Source organism: Astyanax mexicanus, chromosome 18 (assembly GCF_023375975.1).
Source record: "Astyanax mexicanus isolate ESR-SI-001 chromosome 18, AstMex3_surface, whole genome shotgun sequence".
NCBI classification, from domain to species: domain Eukaryota; kingdom Metazoa; phylum Chordata; class Actinopteri; order Characiformes; family Acestrorhamphidae; genus Astyanax; species Astyanax mexicanus.
In genome coordinates this window covers 31,195,805-31,220,000 of record NC_064425.1, presented here as the reverse complement: position 1 = coordinate 31,220,000, position 24,196 = coordinate 31,195,805, and the positions used below count along the sequence as shown (strand labels likewise).

At 36.8% G+C, this 24,196-nt stretch overlaps 26 non-coding genes across 26 annotated transcripts; all 26 read right to left on the bottom strand.

Moving 5' to 3' along the window:
* Positions 1-461: 461 nt before the first annotated feature.
* LOC125783109 (5S ribosomal RNA) lies at positions 462-580 on the bottom strand. Its single transcript, XR_007425843.1, has one exon. It is a non-coding gene; the product is annotated as a 5S ribosomal RNA (ribosomal RNA).
* Positions 581-1,389: 809 nt separating this feature from the next.
* LOC125783196 (5S ribosomal RNA) lies at positions 1,390-1,508 on the bottom strand. The gene has a single exon (XR_007425930.1). It is a non-coding gene; the product is annotated as a 5S ribosomal RNA (ribosomal RNA).
* Positions 1,509-2,311: 803 nt separating this feature from the next.
* On the bottom strand, positions 2,312-2,430 carry LOC125783185 (5S ribosomal RNA). Its single transcript, XR_007425919.1, has one exon. It is a non-coding gene; the product is annotated as a 5S ribosomal RNA (ribosomal RNA).
* Positions 2,431-3,232: 802 nt separating this feature from the next.
* Positions 3,233-3,351, bottom strand: LOC125783223 (5S ribosomal RNA). Its single transcript, XR_007425957.1, has one exon. It is a non-coding gene; the product is annotated as a 5S ribosomal RNA (ribosomal RNA).
* Positions 3,352-4,150: 799 nt separating this feature from the next.
* On the bottom strand, positions 4,151-4,269 carry LOC125783225 (5S ribosomal RNA). Its single transcript, XR_007425959.1, has one exon. It is a non-coding gene; the product is annotated as a 5S ribosomal RNA (ribosomal RNA).
* An 803-nt stretch (positions 4,270-5,072) lies between these two features.
* On the bottom strand, positions 5,073-5,191 carry LOC125783174 (5S ribosomal RNA). Its single transcript, XR_007425908.1, has one exon. It is a non-coding gene; the product is annotated as a 5S ribosomal RNA (ribosomal RNA).
* An 803-nt stretch (positions 5,192-5,994) lies between these two features.
* On the bottom strand, positions 5,995-6,113 carry LOC125783108 (5S ribosomal RNA). The gene has a single exon (XR_007425842.1). It is a non-coding gene; the product is annotated as a 5S ribosomal RNA (ribosomal RNA).
* An 802-nt stretch (positions 6,114-6,915) lies between these two features.
* Positions 6,916-7,034, bottom strand: LOC125783162 (5S ribosomal RNA). Its single transcript, XR_007425897.1, has one exon. It is a non-coding gene; the product is annotated as a 5S ribosomal RNA (ribosomal RNA).
* An 805-nt stretch (positions 7,035-7,839) lies between these two features.
* LOC125783151 (5S ribosomal RNA) lies at positions 7,840-7,958 on the bottom strand. Its single transcript, XR_007425886.1, has one exon. It is a non-coding gene; the product is annotated as a 5S ribosomal RNA (ribosomal RNA).
* Positions 7,959-8,763: 805 nt separating this feature from the next.
* LOC125783053 (5S ribosomal RNA) lies at positions 8,764-8,882 on the bottom strand. The gene has a single exon (XR_007425789.1). It is a non-coding gene; the product is annotated as a 5S ribosomal RNA (ribosomal RNA).
* Positions 8,883-9,688: 806 nt separating this feature from the next.
* LOC125783140 (5S ribosomal RNA) lies at positions 9,689-9,807 on the bottom strand. The gene has a single exon (XR_007425875.1). It is a non-coding gene; the product is annotated as a 5S ribosomal RNA (ribosomal RNA).
* An 805-nt stretch (positions 9,808-10,612) lies between these two features.
* Positions 10,613-10,731, bottom strand: LOC125783129 (5S ribosomal RNA). Its single transcript, XR_007425864.1, has one exon. It is a non-coding gene; the product is annotated as a 5S ribosomal RNA (ribosomal RNA).
* An 805-nt stretch (positions 10,732-11,536) lies between these two features.
* Positions 11,537-11,655, bottom strand: LOC125782999 (5S ribosomal RNA). The gene has a single exon (XR_007425736.1). It is a non-coding gene; the product is annotated as a 5S ribosomal RNA (ribosomal RNA).
* An 805-nt stretch (positions 11,656-12,460) lies between these two features.
* On the bottom strand, positions 12,461-12,579 carry LOC125783118 (5S ribosomal RNA). Its single transcript, XR_007425852.1, has one exon. It is a non-coding gene; the product is annotated as a 5S ribosomal RNA (ribosomal RNA).
* Positions 12,580-13,383: 804 nt separating this feature from the next.
* On the bottom strand, positions 13,384-13,502 carry LOC125783107 (5S ribosomal RNA). The gene has a single exon (XR_007425841.1). It is a non-coding gene; the product is annotated as a 5S ribosomal RNA (ribosomal RNA).
* Positions 13,503-14,307: 805 nt separating this feature from the next.
* On the bottom strand, positions 14,308-14,426 carry LOC125783095 (5S ribosomal RNA). Its single transcript, XR_007425829.1, has one exon. It is a non-coding gene; the product is annotated as a 5S ribosomal RNA (ribosomal RNA).
* Positions 14,427-15,228: 802 nt separating this feature from the next.
* LOC125783102 (5S ribosomal RNA) lies at positions 15,229-15,347 on the bottom strand. Its single transcript, XR_007425836.1, has one exon. It is a non-coding gene; the product is annotated as a 5S ribosomal RNA (ribosomal RNA).
* Positions 15,348-16,153: 806 nt separating this feature from the next.
* LOC125783084 (5S ribosomal RNA) lies at positions 16,154-16,272 on the bottom strand. The gene has a single exon (XR_007425818.1). It is a non-coding gene; the product is annotated as a 5S ribosomal RNA (ribosomal RNA).
* An 803-nt stretch (positions 16,273-17,075) lies between these two features.
* On the bottom strand, positions 17,076-17,194 carry LOC125783073 (5S ribosomal RNA). The gene has a single exon (XR_007425807.1). It is a non-coding gene; the product is annotated as a 5S ribosomal RNA (ribosomal RNA).
* An 807-nt stretch (positions 17,195-18,001) lies between these two features.
* LOC125783060 (5S ribosomal RNA) lies at positions 18,002-18,120 on the bottom strand. The gene has a single exon (XR_007425796.1). It is a non-coding gene; the product is annotated as a 5S ribosomal RNA (ribosomal RNA).
* Positions 18,121-18,925: 805 nt separating this feature from the next.
* Positions 18,926-19,044, bottom strand: LOC125783049 (5S ribosomal RNA). The gene has a single exon (XR_007425785.1). It is a non-coding gene; the product is annotated as a 5S ribosomal RNA (ribosomal RNA).
* An 804-nt stretch (positions 19,045-19,848) lies between these two features.
* On the bottom strand, positions 19,849-19,967 carry LOC125783038 (5S ribosomal RNA). The gene has a single exon (XR_007425774.1). It is a non-coding gene; the product is annotated as a 5S ribosomal RNA (ribosomal RNA).
* An 808-nt stretch (positions 19,968-20,775) lies between these two features.
* Positions 20,776-20,894, bottom strand: LOC125783027 (5S ribosomal RNA). The gene has a single exon (XR_007425763.1). It is a non-coding gene; the product is annotated as a 5S ribosomal RNA (ribosomal RNA).
* An 804-nt stretch (positions 20,895-21,698) lies between these two features.
* On the bottom strand, positions 21,699-21,817 carry LOC125783016 (5S ribosomal RNA). The gene has a single exon (XR_007425752.1). It is a non-coding gene; the product is annotated as a 5S ribosomal RNA (ribosomal RNA).
* An 807-nt stretch (positions 21,818-22,624) lies between these two features.
* Positions 22,625-22,743, bottom strand: LOC125783005 (5S ribosomal RNA). Its single transcript, XR_007425741.1, has one exon. It is a non-coding gene; the product is annotated as a 5S ribosomal RNA (ribosomal RNA).
* Positions 22,744-23,546: 803 nt separating this feature from the next.
* On the bottom strand, positions 23,547-23,665 carry LOC125782993 (5S ribosomal RNA). Its single transcript, XR_007425730.1, has one exon. It is a non-coding gene; the product is annotated as a 5S ribosomal RNA (ribosomal RNA).
* Between the last annotated feature and the right edge of the window lie 531 nt (positions 23,666-24,196).

Sequence of the window (24,196 nt, the reverse complement as noted above, 5' to 3'; positions counted from 1 at the left end):
AATAAAATCATACACACACATTAAAGTATACTTGGCATACATTTACAGAAAGGCCCTGTGTCCTACAGAAGGTGCCTTTTTAATTTTTTTCACCCCTGCCATCCAAACAGCCTGAGTCCGCGGCACACTTGATCCAGGTAATTAAGACCTTCAGGATCACGTGAACATTCTAGACTCAGGTGTGTTAAATCTGAAATCTTTAGCGTGGTAGAGCCCCAGGAACAGGAGTCAGTCGCCCTGTACCTATGTTAAGAAAATAAAAAATAATGCATTTTTTCTTCATTTATTAGCATGAAGAAACAATATCCTCCTTCAGAAAAATGAAATAACTTTTAAGTGAGTATTTAATCTGTATATGGTTTACTGTAAGTGTTTTATATGAAGAGTAAACACAGTGTAGCCTTGTAAAAATTTGTGACATCATGGACTGAACGGAGTAAAAAATAAAGGAAAGATGGAAAAGCTTACAGCACCTGGTATTCCCAGGCGGTCTCCTATCCAAGTACTAACCAGGCCCGACCCTGCTTAGCTTCCGAGATCAGACGAGATCGGGCGTTCTCAGGGTGGTATGGCCGTAAGCGAAAGATCATCTCCCAACAAGCCTATTTATAAGTCACTCACAGACCTGAGTCTTTTCACTGTCATTTACTGCTCTTGACAAAAGTAAAGCAGCTCTACGGACTAATACAAAGATCTTGCCTCAAAATAAAAGCTCCTTTTAACTTTCACTACAAAAAGTAACCAAAGAACAAAAGACAAAAACTCCCTATATGTCTTAATTTTTATCTCTTCATTTTTTTTTGTTCAATTTTCTTGCTCTACGTTTCTTAATCAATGGAATGGAAGCTTCAGATTAGGCCCAATAAAAAAAAAAGCCCAATTTAAAAAAAAATCATATTTACAAAGAATATTCTGAGAAATAAATAAATAAAATCATACACACACATTAAAGTATACTTGGCATACATTTACAGAAAGGCCCTGTGTCCTACAGAAGGTGCCTTTTTAATTTTTTTCACCCCTGCCATCCAAACAGCCTGAGTCCGCGGCACACTTGATCCAGGTAATTAGGACCTTCAGGATCACGTGAACATTCTAGACTCAGGTGTGTTAAATCTGAAATATTTAGCGTGGTAGAGCCCCAGGAACAGGAGTGAGCCGCCCTGTACCTATACGTTAAGAAAATAAAAAATAATGCATTTTTTCTTTATTTATTAGCATGAAGAAACAATATCCTCCTTCAGAAAAATGAAAGAACTTTTAAGTGAGTATTTAATCTGTATATGGTTTACTGTAAGTGTTTTATATGAAGAGTAAACACAGTGTAGCCTTGTAAAAAATTGTGACATCATGGACTGAACGGAGTAAAAAATAAAGGAAAGATGGAAAAGCTTACAGCACCTGGTATTCCCAGGCGGTCTCCCATCCAAGTACTAACCAGGCCCGACCCTGCTTAGCTTCCGAGATCAGACGAGATCGGGCGTTCTCAGGGTGGTATGGCCGTAAGCGAAAGATCAACTCCCAACAAGCCTATTCATAAGTCACTCACAGACCTGAGTCTTTTCACTGTCATTTACTGCTCTTGACAAAAGTAAAGCAGCTCTACGGACTAATACAAAGATCTTGCCTCAAAATAAAAGCTCCTTTTAACTTTCACTACAAAAAGTAACCAAAGAAAAAAAGACAAAAACTCCCTATATGTCTTAATTTTTATCTCTTCATTTTTTTGTTCAATTTTCTTGCTTTACGTTTCTTACTCAATGGAATGGAAGCTTCAGATTAGGCCCAATAAAAAAAAGCCCAATTAAAAAAAAAATCATATTTACAAAGAATATTCTGAGAAATAAATAAATAAAATCATACACACACATTAAAGTATACTTGGCATACATTTACAGAAAGGCCCTGTGTCCTACAGAAGGTGCCTTTTTAATTTTTTTCACCCCTGCCATCCAAACAGCCTGAGTCCGCGGCACACTTGATCCAGGTAATTAAGACCTTCAGGATCACGTGAACATTCTAGACTCAGGTGTGTTAAATCTGAAATCTTTAGCGTGGTAGAGCCCCAGGAACAGGAGTCAGTCGCCCTGTACCTATGTTAAGAAAATAAAAAATAATGCATTTTTTCTTTATTTATTAGCATGAAGAAACAATATCCTCCTTCAGAAAAATGAAATAACTTTTAAGTGAGTATTTAATCTGTATATGGTTTACTGTAAGTGTTTTATATGAAGAGTAAACACAGTGTAGCCTTGTAAAAATTTGTGACATCATGGACTGAACGGAGTAAAAAATAAAGGAAAGATGGAAAAGCTTACAGCACCTGGTATTCCCAGGCGGTCTCCCATCCAAGTACTAACCAGGCCCGACCCTGCTTAGCTTCCGAGATCAGACGAGATCGGGCGTTCTCAGGGTGGTATGGCCGTAAGCGAAAGATCAACTCCCAACAAGCCTATTTATAAGTCACTCACAGACCTGAGTCTTTTCACTGTCATTTACTGCTCTTGACAAAAGTAAAGCAGCTCTACGGACTAATACAAAGATCTTGCCTCAAAATAAAAGCTCCTTTTAACTTTCACTACAAAAATTAACCAAAGAAAAAAAGACAAAAACTCCCTATATGTCTTAATTTTTATCTCTTCATTTTTTTTTGTTCAATTTTCTTGCTCTAAGTTTCTTACTCAATGGAATGGAAGCTTCAGATTAGGCCCAATAAAAAAAAGCCCAATAAAAAAAATCATATTTACAAAGAATATTCTGAGAAATAAATAAATAAAATCATACACACACATTAAAGTATACTTGGCATACATTTACAGAAAGGCCCTGTGTCCTACAGAAGGTGCCTTTTTAATTTTTTTCACCCCTGCCATCCAAACAGCCTGAGTCCGCGGCACACTTGATCCAGGTAATTAAGACCTTCAGGATCACGTGAACATTCTAGACTCAGGTGTGTTAAATCTGAAATCTTTAGCGTGGTAGAGCCCCAGGAACAGGAGTCAGTCGCCCTGTACCTATGTTAAGAAAATAAAAAATAATGCATTTTTTCTTTATTTATTAGCATGAAGAAACAATATCCTCCTTCAGAAAAATGAAATAACTTTTAAGTGAGTATTTAATCTGTATATGGTTTACTGTAAGTGTTTTATATGAAGAGTAAACACAGTGTAGCCTTGTAAAAATTTGTGACATCATGGACTGAACGGAGTAAAAAATAAAGGACAGATGGAAAAGCTTACAGCACCTGGTATTCCCAGGCGGTCTCCCATCCAAGTACTAACCAGGCCCGACCCTGCTTAGCTTCCGAGATCAGACGAGATCGGACGTTCTCAGGGTGGTATTGCCGTAAGCGAAAGATCAACTCCCAACAAGCCTATTTATAAGTCACTCACAGACCTGAGTCTTTTCACTGTCATTTACTGCTCTTGACAAAAGTAAAGCAGCTACGGACTAATACAAAGATCTTGCCTCAAAATAAAAGCTCCTTTTAACTTTCACTACAAAAAGTAACCAAAGAAAAAAAGACAAAAACTCCCTATATGTCTTAATTTTTATCTCTTCATTTTTTTGTTCAATTTTCTTGCTCTACGTTTCTTACTCAATGGAATGGAAGCTTTAGATTAGGCCCAATAAAAAAAGCCCAATTAAAAAAAAATCATATTTACAAAGAATATTCTGAGAAATAAATAAATAAAATCATACACACACATTAAAGTATACTTGGCATACATTTACAGAAAGGCCCTGTGTCCTACAGAAGGTGCCTTTTTAATTTTTTTCACCCCTGCCATCCAAACAGCCTGAGTCCGCGGCACACTTGATCCAGGTAATTAAGACCTTCAGGATCACGTGAACATTCTAGACTCAGGTGTGTTAAATCTGAAATCTTTAGCGTGGTAGAGCCCCAGGAACAGGAGTCAGTCGCCCTGTACCTATGTTAAGAAAATAAAAAATAATGCATTTTTTCTTTATTTATTAGCATGAAGAAACAATATCCTCCTTCAGAAAAATGAAAGAACTTTTAAGTGAGTATTTAATCTGTATGTGGTTTACTGTAAGTGTTTTATATGAAGAGTAAACACAGTGTAGCCTTGTAAAAAATTGTGACATCATGGACTGAACGGAGTAAAAAATAAAGGAAAGATGGAAAAGCTTACAGCACCTGGTATTCCCAGGCGGTCTCCCATCCAAGTACTAACCAGGCCCGACCCTGCTTAGCTTCCGAGATCAGACGAGATCGGGCGTTCTCAATGTGGTATGGCCGTAAGCGAAAGATCAACTCCCAACAAGCCTATTCATAAGTCACTCACAGACCTGAGTCTTTTCACTGTCATTTACTGCTCTTGACAAAAGTAAAGCAGCTCTACGGACTAATACAAAGATCTTGCCTCAAAATAAAAGCTCCTTTTAACTTTCACTACAAAAAGTAACCAAAGAAAAAAAGACAAAAACTCCCTATATGTCTTAATTTTTATCTCTTCATTTTTTTGTTCAATTTTCTTGCTTTACGTTTCTTACTCAATGGAATGGAAGCTTCAGATTAGGCCCAATAAAAAAAAGCCCAATTAAAAAAAAAATCATATTTACAAAGAATATTCTGAGAAATAAATAAATAAAATCATACACACACATTAAAGTATACTTGGCATACATTTACAGAAAGGCCCTGTGTCCTACAGAAGGTGCCTTTTTAATTTTTTTCACCCCTGCCATCCAAACAGCCTGAGTCCGCGGCACACTTGATCCAGGTAATTAAGACCTTCAGGATCACGTGAACATTCTAGACTCAGGTGTGTTAAATCTGAAATCTTTAGCGTGGTAGAGCCCCAGGAACAGGAGTCAGTCGCCCTGTACCTATGTTAAGAAAATAAAAAATAATGCATTTTTTCTTTATTTATTAGCATGAAGAAACAATATCCTCCTTCAGAAAAATGAAATAACTTTTAAGTGAGTATTTAATCTGTATATGGTTTACTGTAAGTGTTTTATATGAAGAGTAAACACAGTGTAGCCTTGTAAAAATTTGTGACATCATGGACTGAACGGAGTAAAAAATAAAGGAAAGATGGAAAAGCTTACAGCACCTGGTATTCCCAGGCGGTCTCCCATCCAAGTACTAACCAGGCCCGACCCTGCTTAGCTTCCGAGATCAGACGAGATCGGGCGTTCTCAGGGTGGTATGGCCGTAAGCAAAAGATCAACTCCCAACAAGCCTATTTATAAGTCACTCACAGACCTGAGTCTTTTCACTGTCATTTACTGCTCTTGACAAAAGTAAAGCAGCTCTACGGACTAATACAAAGATCTTGCCTCAAAATAAAAGCTCCTTTTAACTTTCACTACAAAAAGTAACCAAAGAAAAAAAGACAAAAACTCCCTATATGTCTTAATTTTTATCTCTTCATTTTTTTGTTCAATTTTCTTGCTCTACGTTTCTTAATCAATGGAATGGAAGCTTCAGATTAGGCCCAATAAAAAAAAGCCCAATTTAAAAAAAAATCATATTTACAAAGAATATTCTGAGAAATAAATAAATAAAATCATACACACACATTAAAGTATACTTGGCATACATTTACAGAAAGGCCCTGTGTCCTACAGAAGGTGCCTTTTTAATTTTTTTCACCCCTGCCATCCAAACAGCCTGAGTCCGCGGCACACTTGATCCAGGTAATTAAGACCTTCAGGATCACGTGAACATTCTAGACTCAGGTGTGTTAAATCTGAAATCTTTAGCGTGGTAGAGCCCCAGGAACAGGAGTCAGTCGCCCTGTACCTATGTTAAGAAAATAAAAAATAATGCATTTTTTCTTTATTTATTAGCATGAAGAAACAATATCCTCCTTCAGAAAAATGAAAGAACTTTTAAGTGAGTATTTAATCTGTATATGGTTTACTGTAAGTGTTCTATATGAAGAGTAAACACAGTGTAGCCTTGTAAAAAATTGTGACATCATGGACTGAACGGAGTAAAAAATAAAGGAAAGATGGAAAAGCTTACAGCACCTGGTATTCCCAGGCGGTCTCCTATCCAAGTACTAACCAGGCCCGACCCTGCTTAGCTTCCGAGATCAGACGAGATCGGGCGTTCTCAGGGTGGTATGGCCGTAAGCGAAAGATCAACTCCCAACAAGCCTATTTATAAGTCACTCACAGACCTGAGTCTTTTCACTGTCATTTACTGCTCTTGACAAAAGTAAAGCAGCTCTACGGACTAATACAAAGATCTTGCCTCAAAATAAAAGCTCCTTTTAACTTTCACTACAAAAAGTAACCAAAGAAAAAAAGACAAAAACTCCCTATATGTCTTAATTTTTATCTCTTCATTTTTTTTTGTTCAATTTTCTTGCTCTAAGTTTCTTACTCAATGGAATGGAAGCTTCAGATTAGGCCCAATAAAAAAAGCCCAATAAAAAAAAATCATATTTACAAAGAATATTCTGAGAAATAAATAAATAAAATCATACACACACATTAAAGTATACTTGGCATACATTTACAGAAAGGCCCTGTGTCCTACAGAAGGTGCCTTTTTAATTTTTTTCACCCCTGCCATCCAAACAGCCTGAGTCCGCGGCACACTTGATCCAGGTAATTAAGACCTTCAGGATCACGTGAACATTCTAGACTCAGGTGTGTTAAATCTGAAATCTTTAGCGTGGTAGAGCCCCAGGAACAGGAGTCAGTCGCCCTGTACCTATGTTAAGAAAATAAAAAATAATGCATTTTTTCTTTATTTATTAGCATGAAGAAACAATATCCTCCTTCAGAAAAATGAAATAACTTTTAAGTGAGTATTTAATCTGTATATGGTTTACTGTAAGTGTTTTATATGAAGAGTAAACACAGTGTAGCCTTGTAAAAATTTGTGACATCATGGACTGAACGGAGTAAAAAATAAAGGAAAGATGGAAAAGCTTACAGCACCTGGTATTCCCAGGCGGTCTCCCATCCAAGTACTAACCAGGCCCGACCCTGCTTAGCTTCCGAGATCAGACGAGATCGGGCGTTCTCAGGGTGGTATGGCCGTAAGCGAAAGATCAACTCCCAACAAGCCTATTTATAAGTCACTCACAGACCTGAGTCTTTTCACTGTCATTTACTGCTCTTGACAAAAGTAAAGCAGCTCTACGGACTAATACAAAGATCTTGCCTCAAAATAAAAGCTCCTTTTAACTTTCACTACAAAAAGTAAACAAAGAAAAAAAGACAAAAACTCCCTATATGTCTTAATTTTTATCTCTTCATTTTTTTTGTTAAATTTTCTTGCTCTACGTTTCTTACTCAATGGAATGGAAGCTTCAGATTAGGCCCAATAAAAAAAAAAGCCCAATTAAAAAAAAATCATATTTACAAAGAGTATTCTGAGAAATAAATAAATAAAATCATACACACACATTAAAGTATACTTGGCATACATTTACAGAAAGGCCCTGTGTCCTACAGAAGGTGCCTTTTTAATTTTTTTCACCCCTGCCATCCAAACAGCCTGAGTCCGCGGCACACTTGATCCAGGTAATTAAGACCTTCAGGATCACGTGAACATTCTAGACTCAGGTGTGTTAAATCTGAAATCTTTAGCGTGGTAGAGCCCCAGGAACAGGAGTCAGTCGCCCTGTACCTATGTTAAGAAAATAAAAAATAATGCATTTTTTCTTTATTTATTAGCATGAAGAAACAATATCCTCCTTCAGAAAAATGAAATAACTTTTAAGTGAGTATTTAATCTGTATATGGTTTACTGTAAGTGTTTTATATGAAGAGTAAACACAGTGTAGCCTTGTAAAAATTTGTGACATCATGGACTGAACGGAGTAAAAAATAAAGGAAAGATGGAAAAGCTTACAGCACCTGGTATTCCCAGGCGGTCTCCCATCCAAGTACTAACCAGGCCCGACCCTGCTTAGCTTCCGAGATCAGACGAGATCGGGCGTTCTCAGGGTGGTATGGCCGTAAGCGAAAGATCAACTCCCAACAAGCCTATTTATAAGTCACTCACAGACCTGAGTCTTTTCACTGTCATTTACTGCTCTTGACAAAACTAAAGCAGCTCTACGGACTAATACAAAGATCTTGCCTCAAAATAAAAGCTCCTTTTAACTTTCACTACAAAAAGTAACCAAAGAAAAAAAGACAAAAACTCCCTATATGTCTTAATTTTTATCTCTTCATTTTTTTGTTCAATTTTCTTGCTCTACGTTTCTTAATCAATGGAATGGAAGCTTCAGATTAGGCCCAATAAAAAAAAAGCCCAATTTAAAAAAAAAATAATATTTACAAAGAATATTCTGAGAAATAAATAAATAAAATCATACACACACATTAAAGTATACTTGGCATACATTTACAGAAAGGCCCTGTGTCCTACAGAAGGTGCCTTTTTAATTTTTTTCACCCCTGCCATCCAAACAGCCTGAGTCCGCGGCACACTTGATCCAGGTAATTAAGACCTTCAGGATCACGTGAACATTCTAGACTCAGGTGTGTTAAATCTGAAATCTTTAGCGTGGTAGAGCCCCAGGAACAGGAGTCAGTCGCCCTGTACCTATGTTAAGAAAATAAAAAATAATGCATTTTTTCTTTATTTATTAGCATGAAGAAACAATATCCTCCTTCAGAAAAATGAAATAACTTTTAAGTGAGTATTTAATCTGTATATGGTTTACTGTAAGTGTTTTATATGAAGAGTAAACACAGTGTAGCCTTGTAAAAATTTGTGACATCATGGACTGAACGGAGTAAAAAATAAAGGACAGATGGAAAAGCTTACAGCACCTGGTATTCCCAGGCGGTCTCCCATCCAAGTACTAACCAGACCCGACCCTGCTTAGCTTCCGAGATCAGACGAGATCGGGCGTTCTCAGGGTGGTATGGCCGTAAGCGAAAGATCAACTCCCAACAAGCCTATTTATAAGTCACTCACAGACCTGAGTCTTTTCACTGTCATTTACTGCTCTTGACAAAAGTAAAGCAGCTCTACGGACTAATACAAAGATCTTGCCTCAAAATAAAAGCTCCTTTTAACTTTCACTACAAAAAGTAACCAAAGAAAAAAAGACAAAAACTCCCTATATGTCTTAATTTTTATCTCTTCATTTTTTTTTGTTCAATTTTCTTGCTCTAAGTTTCTTACTCAATGGAATGGAAGCTTCAGATTAGGCCCAATAAAAAAAAAAGCCCAATTAAAAAAAAATCATATTTACAAAGAGTATTCTGAGAAATAAATAAATAAAATCATACACACACATTAAAGTATACTTGGCATACATTTACAGAAAGGCCCTGTGTCCTACAGAAGGTGCCTTTTTAATTTTTTTCACCCCTGCCATCCAAACAGCCTGAGTCCGCGGCACATTTGATCCAGGTAATTAAGACCTTCAGGATCACGTGAACATTCTAGACTCAGGTGTGTTAAATCTGAGATCTTTAGCGTGGTAGAGCCCCAGGAACAGGAGTCAGTCGCCCTGTACCTATGTTAAGAAAATAAAAAATAATGCATTTTTTCTTCATTTATTAGCATGAAGAAACAATATCCTCCTTCAGAAAAATGAAATAACTTTTAAGTGAGTATTTAATCTGTATATGGTTTACTGTAAGTGTTTTATATGAAGAGTAAACACAGTGTAGCCTTGTAAAAATTTGTGACATCATGGACTGGACGGAGTAAAAAATAAAGGAAAGATGGAAAAGCTTACAGCACCTGGTATTCCCAGGCGGTCTCCCATCCAAGTACTAACCAGGCCCGACCCTGCTTAGCTTCCGAGATCAGACGAGATCGGGCGTTCTCAGGGTGGTATGGCCGTAAGCGAAAGATCAACTCCCAACAAGCCTATTTATAAGTCACTCACAGACCTGAGTCTTTTCACTGTCATTTACTGCTCTTGACAAAAGTAAAGCAGCTCTACGGACTAATACAAAGATCTTGCCTCAAAATAAAAGCTCCTTTTAACTTTCACTACAAAAAGTAACCAAAGAAAAAAAGACAAAAACTCCCTATATGTCTTAATTTTTATCTCTTCATTTTTTTTTGTTCAATTTTCTTGCTCTAAGTTTCTTACTCAATGGAATGGAAGCTTCAGATTAGGCCCAATAAAAAAAAAGCCCAATTAAAAAAAAATCATATTTACAAAGAGTATTCTGAGAAATAAATAAATAAAATCATACACACACATTAAAGTATACTTGGCATACATTTACAGAAAGGCCCTGTGTCCTACAGAAGGTGCCTTTTTAATTTTTTTCACCCCTGCCATCCAAACAGCCTGAGTCCGCGGCACATTTGATCCAGGTAATTAAGACCTTCAGGATCACGTGAACATTCTAGACTCAGGTGTGTTAAATCTGAGATCTTTAGCGTGGTAGAGCCCCAGGAACAGGAGTCAGTCGCCCTGTACCTATGTTAAGAAAATAAAAAATAATGCATTTTTTCTTCATTTATTAGCATGAAGAAACAATATCCTCCTTCAGAAAAATGAAATAACTTTTAAGTGAGTATTTAATCTGTATATGGTTTACTGTAAGTGTTTTATATGAAGAGTAAACACAGTGTAGCCTTGTAAAAATTTGTGACATCATGGACTGGACGGAGTAAAAAATAAAGGAAAGATGGAAAAGCTTACAGCACCTGGTATTCCCAGGCGGTCTCCCATCCAAGTACTAACCAGGCCCGACCCTGCTTAGCTTCCGAGATCAGACGAGATCGGGCGTTCTCAGGGTGGTATGGCCGTAAGCGAAAGATCAACTCCCAACAAGCCTATTTATAAGTCACTCACAGACCTGAGTCTTTTCACTGTCATTTACTGCTCTTGACAAAAGTAAAGCAGCTCTACGGACTAATACAAAGATCTTGCCTCAAAATAAAAGCTCCTTTTAACTTTCACTACAAAAAGTAACCAAAGAAAAAAAGACAAAAACTCCCTATATGTCTTAATTTTTATCTCTTCATTTTTTTTTGTTCAATTTTCTTGCTCTAAGTTTCTTACTCAATGGAATGGAAGCTTCAGATTAGGCCCAATAAAAAAAAAGCCCAATTAAAAAAAAATCATATTTACAAAGAGTATTCTGAGAAATAAATAAATAAAATCATACACACACATTAAAGTATACTTGGCATACATTTACAGAAAGGCCCTGTGTCCTACAGAAGGTGCCTTTTTAATTTTTTTCACCCCTGCCATCCAAACAGCCTGAGTCCGCGGCACACTTGATCCAGGTAATTAAGACCTTCAGGATCACGTGAACATTCTAGACTCAGGTGTGTTAAATCTGAAATCTTTAGCGTGGTAGAGCCCCAGGAACAGGAGTCAGTCGCCCTGTACCTATGTTAAGAAAATAAAAAATAATGCATTTTTTCTTCATTTATTAGCATGAAGAAACAATATCCTCCTTCAGAAAAATGAAATAACTTTTAAGTGAGTATTTAATCTGTATATGGTTTACTGTAAGTGTTTTATATGAAGAGTAAACACAGTGTAGCCTTGTAAAAATTTGTGACATCATGGACTGAACGGAGTAAAAAATAAAGGAAAGATGGAAAAACTTACAGCACCTGGTATTCCCAGGCGGTCTCCCATCCAAGTACTAACCAGGCCCGACCCTGCTTAGCTTCCGAGATCAGACGAGATCGGGCGTTCTCAGGGTGGTATGGCCGTAAGCGAAAGATCAACTCCCAACAAGCCTATTTATAAGTCACTCACAGACCTGAGTCTTTTCACTGTCATTTACTGCTCTTGACAAAAGTAAAGCAGCTCTACGGACTAATACAAAGATCTTGCCTCAAAATAAAAGCTCCTTTTAACTTTCACTACAAAAAGTAACCAAAGAAAAAAAGACAAAAACTCCCTATATGTCTTAATTTTTATCTCTTCATTTTTTTTTGTTCAATTTTCTTGCTCTACGTTTCTTACTCAATGGAATGGAAGCTTCAGATTAGGCCCAATAAAAAAAAAGCCCAATTAAAAAAAAATCATATTTACAAAGAATATTCTGAGAAATAAATAAATAAAATCATACACACACATTAAAGTATACTTGGCATACATTTACAGAAAGGCCCTGTGTCCTACAGAAGGTGCCTTTTTAATTTTTTTCACCCCTGCCATCCAAACAGCCTGAGTCCGCGGCACACTTGATCCAGGTAATTAAGACCTTCAGGATCACGTGAACATTCTAGACTCAGGTGTGTTAAATCTGAAATCTTTAGCGTGGTAGAGCCCCAGGAACAGGAGTCAGTCGCCCTGTACCTATGTTAAGAAAATAAAAAATAATGCATTTTTTCTTTATTTATTAGCATGAAGAAACAATATCCTCCTTCAGAAAAATGAAATAACTTTTAAGTGAGTATTTAATCTGTATATGGTTTACTGTAAGTGTTTTATATGAAGAGTAAACACAGTGTAGCCTTGTAAAAATTTGTGACATCATGGACTGGACGGAGTAAAAAATAAAGGAAAGATGGAAAAGCTTACAGCACCTGGTATTCCCAGGCGGTCTCCCATCCAAGTACTAACCAGGCCCGACCCTGCTTAGCTTCCGAGATCAGACGAGATCGGGCGTTCTCAGGGTGGTATGGCCGTAAGCGAAAGATCAACTCCCAACAAGCCTATTTATAAGTCACTCACAGACCTGAGTCTTTTCACTGTCATTTACTGCTCTTGACAAAAGTAAAGCAGCTCTACGGACTAATACAAAGATCTTGCCTCAAAATAAAATCTCCTTTTAACTTCCACTACAAAAAGTAACCAAAGAAAAAAAGACAAAAACTCCCTATATGTCTTAATTTTTATCTCTTCATTTTTTTTTTGTTCAATTTTCTTGCTCTACGTTTCTTACTCAATGGAATGGAAGCTTCAGATTAGGCCCAATAAAAAAAAGCCCAATTAAAAAAAATCATATTTACAAAGAATATTCTGAGAAATAAATAAATAAAATCATACACACACATTAAAGTATACTTGGCATACATTTACAGAAAGGCCCTGTGTCCTACAGAAGGTGCCTTTTTAATTTTTTTCACCCCTGCCATCCAAACAGCCTGAGTCCGCGGCACACTTGATCCAGGTAATTAAGACCTTTAGGATCACGTGAACATTCTAGACTCAGGTGTGTTAAATCTGAAATCTTTAGCGTGGTAGAGCCCCAGGAACAGAAGTCAGTCGCCCTGTACCTATGTTAAGAAAATAAAAAATAATGCATTTTTTCTTTATTTATTAGCATGAAGAAACAATATCCTCCTTCAGAAAAATGAAATAACTTTTAAGTGAGTATTTAATCTGTATATGGTTTACTGTAAGTGTTTTATATGAAGAGTAAACACAGTGGAGCCTTGTAAAAAATTGTGACATCATGGACTGAACGGAGTAAAAAATAAAGGAAAGATGGAAAAGCTTACAGCACCTGGTATTCCCAGGCGGTCTCCCATCCAAGTACTAACCAGGCCCGACCCTGCTTAGCTTCCGAGATCAGACGAGATCGGGCGTTCTCAGGGTGGTATGGCCGTAAGCGAAAGATCAACTCCCAACAAGCCTATTTATAAGTCACTCACAGACCTGAGTCTTTTCACTGTCATTTACTGCTCTTGACAAAAGTAAAGCAGCTCTACGGACTAATACAAAGATCTTGCCTCAAAATAAAAGCTCCTTTTAACTTTCACTACAAAAAGTAACCAAAGAAAAAAAGACAAAAACTCCCTATATGTCTTAATTTTTATCTCTTCATTTTTTTTTGTTCAATTTTCTTGCTCTACGTTTCTTACTCAATGGAATGGAAGCTTCAGATTAGGCCCAATAAAAAAAAAGCCCAATTAAAAAAAAATCATATTTACAAAGAATATTCTGAGAAATAAATAAATAAAATCATACACACACATTAAAGTATACTTGGCATACATTTACAGAAAGGCCCTGTGTCCTACAGAAGGTGCCTTTTTATTTTTTTTCACCACTGCCATCCAAACAACCTGAGTCCGCGGCACACTTGATCCAGGTAATTAAGACCTTCAGGATCACGTGAACATTCTAGACTCAGGTGTGTTAAATCTGACATCTTTAGCGTGGTAGAGCCCCATGAACAGGAGTCAGTCGCCCTGTACCTATGTTAAGAAAATAAAAAATAATGCATTTTTTCTTTATTTATTAGCATGAAGAAACAATATCCTCCTTCAGAAAAATGAAAGAACTTTTAAGTGAGTATTTAATCTGTATATGGTTTACTGTAAGTGTTTTATATGAAGAGTAAACACAGTGTAGCCTTGTAAAAAATTGTGACATCATGGACTGAACGGAGTAAAAAATAAAGGAAAGATGGAAAAGCTTACAGCACCTGGTATTCCCAGGCGGTCTCCCATCCAAGTACTAACCAGGCCCGACCCTGCTTAGCTTCCGAGATCAGACGAGATCGGGCGTTCTCAGGGTGGTATGGCCGTAAGCGAAAGATCAACTCCCAACAAGCCTATTTATAAGTCACTCACAGACCTGAGTCTTTTCACTGTCATTTACTGCTCTTGACAAAAGTAAAGCAGCTCTACGGACTAATACAAAGATCTTGCCTCAAAATAAAAGCTCCTTTTAACTTTCACTACAAAAAGTAACCAAAGAAAAAAAGACAAAAACTCCCTATATGTCTTAATTTTTATCTCTTCATTTTTTTTGTTCAATTTTCTTTCTCTACGTTTCTTACTCAATGGAATGGAAGCTTCAGATTAGGCCCAATAAAAAAAAGCCCAATTAAAAAAAATCATATTTACAAAGAATATTCTGAGAAATAAATAAATAAAATCATACACACAGATTAAAGTATACTTGGCATACATTTACAGAAAGGCCCTGTGTCCTACAGAAGGTGCCTTTTTATTTTTTTTCACCCCTGCCATCCAAACAACCTGAGTCCGCGGCACACTTGATCCAGGTAATTAAGACCTTCAGGATCACGTGAACATTCTAGACTCAGGTGTGTTAAATCTGAAATCTTTAGCGTGGTAGAGCCCCATGAACAGGAGTCAGTCGCCCTGTACCTATGTTAAGAAAATAAAAAATAATGCATTTTTTCTTTATTTATTAGCATGAAGAAACAATATCCTCCTTCAGAAAAATGAAAGAACTTTTAAGTGAGTATTTAATCTGTATATGGTTTACTGTAAGTGTTTTATATGAAGAGTAAACACAGTGTAGCCTTGTAAAAATTTGTGACATCATGGACTGAACGGAGTAAAAAATAAAGGACAGATGGAAAAGCTTACAGCACCTGGTATTCCCAGGCGGTCTCCCATCCAAGTACTAACCAGGCCCGACCGTGCTTAGCTTCCGAGATCAGACGAGATCGGGCGTTCTCAGGGTGGTATGGCCGTAAGCGAAAGATCATCTCCCAACAAGCCTATTTATAAGTCACTCACAGACCTGAGTCTTTTCACTGTCATTTACTGCTCTTGACAAAAGTAAAGCAGCTCTACGGACTAATACAAAGATCTTGCCTCAAAATAAAAGCTCCTTTTAACTTTCACTACAAAAAGTAACCAAAGAACAAAAGACAAAAACTCCCTATATGTCTTAATTTTTATCTCTTCATTTTTTTTTGTTCAATTTTCTTGCTCTACGTTTCTTAATCAATGGAATGGAAGCTTCAGATTAGGCCCAATAAAAAAAAAAGCCCAATTTAAAAAAAATCATATTTACAAAGAATATTCTGAGAAATAAATAAATAAAATCATACACACACATTAAAGTATACTTGGCATACATTTACAGAAAGGCCCTGTGTCCTACAGAAGGTGCCTTTTTTATTTTTTTCACCCCTGCCATCCAAACAGCCTGAGTCCGCGGCACACTTGATCCAGGTAATTAGGACCTTCAGGATCACGTGAACATTCTAGACTCAGGTGTGTTAAATCTGAAATCTTTAGCGTGGTAGAGCCCCAGGAACAGGAGTCAGTCGCCCTGTACCTATGTTAAGAAAATAAAAAATAATGCATTTTTTCTTTATTTATTAGCATGAAGAAACAATATCCTCCTTCAGAAAAATGAAATAACTTTTAAGTGAGTATTTAATCTGTATATGGTTTACTGTAAGTGTTTTATATGAAGAGTAAACACAGTGTAGCCTTTTAAAAATTTGTGAAATCATGGACTGAACGGAGTAAAAAATAAAGGAAAGATGGAAAAGCTTACAGCACCTGGTATTCCCAGGCGGTCTCCCATCCAAGTACTAACCAGGCCCGACCCTGCTTAGCTTCCGAGATCAGACGAGATCGGGCGTTCTCAGGGTGGTATGGCCGTAAGCGAAAGATCAACTCCCAACAAGCCTATTTATAAGTCACTCACAGACCTGAGTCTTTTCACTGTCATTTACTGCTCTTGACAAAAGTAAAGCAGCTCTACGGACTAATACAAAGATCTTGCCTCAAAATAAAAGCTCCTTTTAACTTTCACTACAAAAAGTAACCAAAGAAAAAAAGACAAAAACTGCCTATATGTCTCAATTTTTATCTCTTCATTTTTTTTGTTCAATTTTCTTGCTCTACGTTTCTTACTCAATGGAATGGAAGCTTCAGATTAGGCCCAATAAAAAAAAAGCCCAATTAAAAAAAATCATATTTACAAAGAGTATTCTGAGAAATAAATAAATAAAATCATACACACACATTAAAGTATACTTGGCATACATTTACAGAAAGGCCCTGTGTCCTACAGAAGGTGCCTTTTTAATTTTTTTCACCCCTGCCATCCAAACAGCCTGAGTCCGCGGCACACTTGATCCAGGTAATTAAGACCTTCAGGATCACGTGAACATTCTAGACTCAGGTGTGTTAAATCTGAAATCTTTAGCGTGGTAGAGCCCCAGGAACAGGAGTCAGTCGCCCTGTACCTATGTTAAGAAAATAAAAAATAATGCATTTTTTCTTTATTTATTAGCATGAAGAAACAATATCCTCCTTCAGAAAAATGAAAGAACTTTTAAGTGAGTATTTAATCTGTATATGGTTTACTGTAAGTGTTTTATATGAAGAGTAAACACAGTGTAGCCTTGTAAAAATTTGTGACATCATGGACTGAACGGAGTAAAAAATAAAGGACAGATGGAAAAGCTTACAGCACCTGGTATTCCCAGGCGGTCTCCCATCCAAGTACTAACCAGGCCCGACCCTGCTTAGCTTCCGAGATCAGACGAGATCGGGCGTTCTCAGGGTGGTATGGCCGTAAGCGAAAGATCATCTCCCAACAAGCCTATTTATAAGTCACTCACAGACCTGAGTCTTTTCACTGTCATTTACTGCTCTTGACAAAAGTAAAGCAGCTCTACGGACTAATACAAAGATCTTGCCTCAAAATAAAAGCTCCTTTTAACTTTCACTACAAAAAGTAACCAAAGAACAAAAGACAAAAACTCCCTATATGTCTTAATTTTTATCTCTTCATTTTTTTTTGTTCAATTTTCTTGCTCTACGTTTCTTAATCAATGGAATGGAAGCTTCAGATTAGGCCCAATAAAAAAAAAAGCCCAATTTAAAAAAAAATCATATTTACAAAGAATATTCTGAGAAATAAATAAATAAAATCATACACACACATTAAAGTATACTTGGCATACATTTACAGAAAGGCCCTGTGTCCTACAGAAGGTGCCTTTTTAATTTTTTTCACCCCTGCCATCCAAACAGCCTGAGTCCGCGGCACACTTGATCCAGGTAATTAGGACCTTCAGGATCACGTGAACATTCTAGACTCAGGTGTGTTAAATCTGAAATCTTTAGCGTGGTAGAGCCCCAGGAACAGGAGTCAGTCGCCCTGTACCTATGTTAAGAAAATAAAAAATAATGCATTTTTTCTTTATTTATTAGCATGAAGAAACAATATCCTCCTTCAGAAAAATGAAATAACTTTTAAGTGAGTATTTAATCTGTATATGGTTTACTGTAAGTGTTTTATATGAAGAGTAAACACAGTGTAGCCTTTTAAAAATTTGTGAAATCATGGACTGAACGGAGTAAAAAATAAAGGAAAGATGGAAAAGCTTACAGCACCTGGTATTCCCAGGCGGTCTCCCATCCAAGTACTAACCAGGCCCGACCCTGCTTAGCTTCCGAGATCAGACGAGATCGGGCGTTCTCAGGGTGGTATGGCCGTAAGCGAAAGATCAACTCCCAACAAGCCTATTTATAAGTCACTCACAGACCTGAGTCTTTTCACTGTCATTTACTGCTCTTGACAAAAGTAAAGCAGCTCTACGGACTAATACAAAGATCTTGCCTCAAAATAAAAGCTCCTTTTAACTTTCACTACAAAAAGTAACCAAAGAAAAAAAGACAAAAACTGCCTATATGTCTCAATTTTTATCTCTTCATTTTTTTTGTTCAATTTTCTTGCTCTACGTTTCTTACTCAATGGAATGGAAGCTTCAGATTAGGCCCAATAAAAAAAAAGCCCAATTAAAAAAAATCATATTTACAAAGAGTATTCTGAGAAATAAATAAATAAAATCATACACACACATTAAAGTATACTTGGCATACATTTACAGAAAGGCCCTGTGTCCTACAGAAGGTGCCTTTTTAATTTTTTTCACCCCTGCCATCCAAACAGCCTGAGTCCGCGGCACACTTGATCCAGGTAATTAAGACCTTCAGGATCACGTGAACATTCTAGACTCAGGTGTGTTAAATCTGAAATCTTTAGCGTGGTAGAGCCCCAGGAACAGGAGTCAGTCGCCCTGTACCTATGTTAAGAAAATAAAAAATAATGCATTTTTTCTTTATTTATTAGCATGAAGAAACAATATCCTCCTTCAGAAAAATGAAATAACTTTTAAGTGAGTATTTAATCTGTATATGGTTTACTGTAAGTGTTTTATATGAAGAGTAAACACAGTGTATAGCCTTGTAAAAATTTGTGACATCATGGACTGAACGGAGTAAAAAATAAAGGAAAGATGGAAAAGCTTACAGCACCTGGTATTCCCAGGCGGTCTCCCATCCAAGTACTAACCAGGCCCGACCCTGCTTAGCTTCCGAGATCAGACGAGATCGGGCGTTCTCAGGGTGGTATGGCCGTAAGCGAAAGATCAACTCCCAACAAGCCTATTTATAAGTCACTCACAGACCTGAGTCTTTTCACTGTCATTTACTGCTCTTGACAAAAGTAAAGCAGCTCTACGGACTAATACAAAGATCTTGCCTCAAAATAAAAGCTCCTTTTAACTTTCACTACAAAAAGTAACCAAAGAAAAAAAGACAAAAACTCCCTATATGTCTTAATTTTTATCTCTTCATTTTTTTGTTCAATTTTCTTGCTCTACGTTTCTTAATCAATGGAATGGAAGCTTCAGATTAGGCCCAATAAAAAAAAAGCCCAATTTAAAAAAAAATCATATTTACAAAGAATATTCTGAGAAATAAATAAATAAAATCATACACACACATTAAAGTATACTTGGCATACATTTACAGAAAGGCCCTGTGTCCTACAGAAGGTGCCTTTTTAATTTTTTTCACCCCTGCCATCCAAACAGCCTGAGTCCGCGGCACACTTGATCCAGGTAATTAAGACCTTCAGGATCACGTGAACATTCTAGACTCAGGTGTGTTAAATCTGAAATCTTTAGCGTGGTAGAGCCCCAGGAACAGGAGTCAGTCGCCCTGTACCTATGTTAAGAAAATAAAAAATAATGCATTTTTTCTTTATTTATTAGCATGAAGAAACAATATCCTCCTTCAGAAAAATGAAAGAACTTTTAAGTGAGTATTTAATCTGTATATGGTTTACTGTAAGTGTTTTATATGAAGAGTAAACACAGTGTAGCCTTGTAAAAATTTGTGACATCATGGACTGAACGGAGTAAAAAATAAAGGAAAGATGGAAAAGCTTACAGCACCTGGTATTCCCAGGCGGTCTCCCATCCAAGTACTAACCAGGCCCGACCCTGCTTAGCTTCCGAGATCAGACGAGATCGGGCGTTCTCAGGGTGGTATGGCCGTAAGCGAAAGATCATCTCCCAACAAGCCTATTTATAAGTCACTCACAGACCTGAGTCTTTTCACTGTCATTTACTGCTCTTGACAAAAGTAAAGCAGCTCTACGGACTAATACAAAGATCTTGCCTCAAAATAAAAGCTCCTTTTAACTTTCACTACAAAAAGTAACCAAAGAACAAAAGACAAAAACTCCCTATATGTCTTAATTTTTATCTCTTCATTTTTTTTTGTTCAATTTTCTTGCTCTACGTTTCTTAATCAATGGAATGGAAGCTTCAGATTAGGCCCAATAAAAAAAAAAAGCCCAATTTAAAAAAAAATCATATTTACAAAGAATATTCTGAGAAATAAATAAATAAAATCATACACACACATTAAAGTATACTTGGCATACATTTACAGAAAGGCCCTGTGTCCTACAGAAGGTGCCTTTTTAATTTTTTTCACCCCTGCCATCCAAACAGCCTGAGTCCGCGGCACACTTGATCCAGGTAATTAGGACCTTCAGGATCACGTGAACATTCTAGACTCAGGTGTGTTAAATCTGAAATCTTTAGCGTGGTAGAGCCCCAGGAACAGGAGTCAGTCGCCCTGTACCTATGTTAAGAAAATAAAAAATAATGCATTTTTTCTTTATTTATTAGCATGAAGAAACAATATCCTCCTTCAGAAAAATGAAATAACTTTTAAGTGAGTATTTAATCTGTATATGGTTTACTGTAAGTGTTTTATATGAAGAGTAAACACAGTGTAGCCTTTTAAAAATTTGTGAAATCATGGACTGAACGGAGTAAAAAATAAAGGAAAGATGGAAAAGCTTACAGCACCTGGTATTCCCAGGCGGTCTCCCATCCAAGTACTAACCAGGCCCGACCCTGCTTAGCTTCCGAGATCAGACGAGATCGGGCGTTCTCAGGGTGGTATGGCCGTAAGCGAAAGATCAACTCCCAACAAGCCTATTTATAAGTCACTCACAGACCTGAGTTTTTTCACTGTCATTTACTGCTCTTGACAAAAGTAAAGCAGCTCTACGGACTAATACAAAGATCTTGCCTCAAAATAAAAGCTCCTTTTAACTTTCACTACAAAAAGTAACCAAAGAAAAAAAGACAAAAACTCCCTATATGTCTTAATTTTTATCTCTTCATTTTTTTGTTCAATTTTCTTGCTCTACGTTTCTTAATCAATGGAATGGAAGCTTCAGATTAGGCCCAATAAAAAAAAAGCCCAATTTAAAAAAAAATCATATTTACAAAGAATATTCTGAGAAATAAATAAATAAAATCATACACACACATTAAAGTATACTTGGCATACATTTACAGAAAGGCCCTGTGTCCTACAGAAGGTGCCTTTTTAATTTTTTTCACCCCTGCCATCCAAACAGCCTGAGTCCGCGGCACACTTGATCCAGGTAATTAAGACCTTCAGGATCACGTGAACATTCTAGACTCAGGTGTGTTAAATCTGAAATCTTTAGCGTGGTAGAGCCCCAGGAACAGGAGTCAGTCGCCCTGTACCTATGTTAAGAAAATAAAAAATAATGCATTTTTTCTTTATTTATTAGCATGAAGAAACAATATCCTCCTTCAGAAAAATGAAAGAACTTTTAAGTGAGTATTTAATCTGTATATGGTTTACTGTAAGTGTTTTATATGAAGAGTAAACACAGTGTAGCCTTGTAAAAATTTGTGACATCATGGACTGAACGGAGTAAAAAATAAAGGACAGATGGAAAAGCTTACAGCACCTGGTATTCCCAGGCGGTCTCCCATCCAAGTACTAACCAGGCCCGACCCTGCTTAGCTTCCGAGATCAGACGAGATCGGGCGTTCTCAGGGTGGTATGGCCGTAAGCGAAAGATCATCTCCCAACAAGCCTATTTATAAGTCACTCACAGACCTGAGTCTTTTCACTGTCATTTACTGCTCTTGACAAAAGTAAAGCAGCTCTACGGACTAATACAAAGATCTTGCCTCAAAATAAAAGCTCCTTTTAACTTTCACTACAAAAAGTAACCAAAGAACAAAAGACAAAAACTCCCTATATGTCTTAATTTTTATCTCTTCATTTTTTTTTGTTCAATTTTCTTGCTCTACGTTTCTTAATCAATGGAATGGAAGCTTCAGATTAGGCCCAATAAAAAAAAAAGCCCAATTTAAAAAAAAATCATATTTACAAAGAATATTCTGAGAAATAAATAAATAAAATCATACACACACATTAAAGTATACTTGGCATACATTTACAGAAAGGCCCTGTGTCCTACAGAAGGTGCCTTTTTAATTTTTTTCACCCCTGCCATCCAAACAGCCTGAGTCCGCGGCACACTTGATCCAGGTAATTAGGACCTTCAGGATCACGTGAACATTCTAGACTCAGGTGTGTTAAATCTGAAATCTTTAGCGTGGTAGAGCCCCAGGAACAGGAGTCAGTCGCCCTGTACCTATGTTAAGAAAATAAAAAATAATGCATTTTTTCTTTATTTATTAGCATGAAGAAACAATATCCTCCTTCAGAAAAATGAAATAACTTTTAAGTGAGTATTTAATCTGTATATGGTTTACTGTAAGTGTTTTATATGAAGAGTAAACACAGTGTAGCCTTTTAAAAATTTGTGAAATCATGGACTGAACGGAGTAAAAAATAAAGGAAAGATGGAAAAGCTTACAGCACCTGGTATTCCCAGGCGGTCTCCCATCCAAGTACTAACCAGGCCCGACCCTGCTTAGCTTCCGAGATCAGACGAGATCGGGCGTTCTCAGGGTGGTATGGCCGTAAGCGAAAGATCAACTCCCAACAAGCCTATTTATAAGTCACTCACAGACCTGAGTCTTTTCACTGTCATTTACTGCTCTTGACAAAAGTAAAGCAGCTCTACGGACTAATACAAAGATCTTGCCTCAAAATAAAAGCTCCTTTTAACTTTCACTACAAAAAGTAACCAAAGAAAAAAAGACAAAAACTGCCTATATGTCTCAATTTTTATCTCTTCATTTTTTTTGTTCAATTTTCTTGCTCTACGTTTCTTACTCAATGGAATGGAAGCTTCAGATTAGGCCCAATAAAAAAAAAGCCCAATTAAAAAAAATCATATTTACAAAGAGTATTCTGAGAAATAAATAAATAAAATCATACACACACATTAAAGTATACTTGGCATACATTTACAGAAAGGCCCTGTGTCCTACAGAAGGTGCCTTTTTAATTTTTTTCACCCCTGCCATCCAAACAGCCTGAGTCCGCGGCACACTTGATCCAGGTAATTAAGACCTTCAGGATCACGTGAACATTCTAGACTCAGGTGTGTTAAATCTGAAATCTTTAGCGTGGTAGAGCCCCAGGAACAGGAGTCAGTCGCCCTGTACCTATGTTAAGAAAATAAAAAATAATGCATTTTTTCTTTATTTATTAGCATGAAGAAACAATATCCTCCTTCAGAAAAATGAAATAACTTTTAAGTGAGTATTTAATCTGTATATGGTTTACTGTAAGTGTTTTATATGAAGAGTAAACACAGTGTAGCCTTGTAAAAATTTGTGACATCATGGACTGAACGGAGTAAAAAATAAAGGAAAGATGGAAAAGCTTACAGCACCTGGTATTCCCAGGCGGTCTCCCATCCAAGTACTAACCAGGCCCGACCCTGCTTAGCTTCCGAGATCAGACGAGATCGGGCGTTCTCAGGGTGGTATGGCCGTAAGCGAAAGATCAACTCCCAACAAGCCTATTTATAAGTCACTCACAGACCTGAGTCTTTTCACTGTCATTTACTGCTCTTGACAAAAGTAAAGCAGCTCTACGGACTAATACAAAGATCTTGCCTCAAAATAAAAGCTCCTTTTAACTTTCACTACAAAAAGTAACCAAAGAAAAAAAGACAAAAACTCCCTATATGTCTTAATTTTTATCTCTTCATTTTTTTGTTCAATTTTCTTGCTCTACGTTTCTTAATCAATGGAATGGAAGCTTCAGATTAGGCCCAATGAAAAAAAAGCCCAATTTAAAAAAAAATCATATTTACAAAGAATATTCTGAGAAATAAATAAATAAAATCATACACACACATTAAAGTATACTTGGCATACATTTACAGAAAGGCCCTGTGTCCTACAGAAGGTGCCTTTTTAATTTTTTTCACCCCTGCCATCCAAACAGCCTGAGTCCGCGGCACACTTGATCCAGGTAATTAAGACCTTCAGGATCACGTGAACATTCTAGACTTAGGTGTGTTAA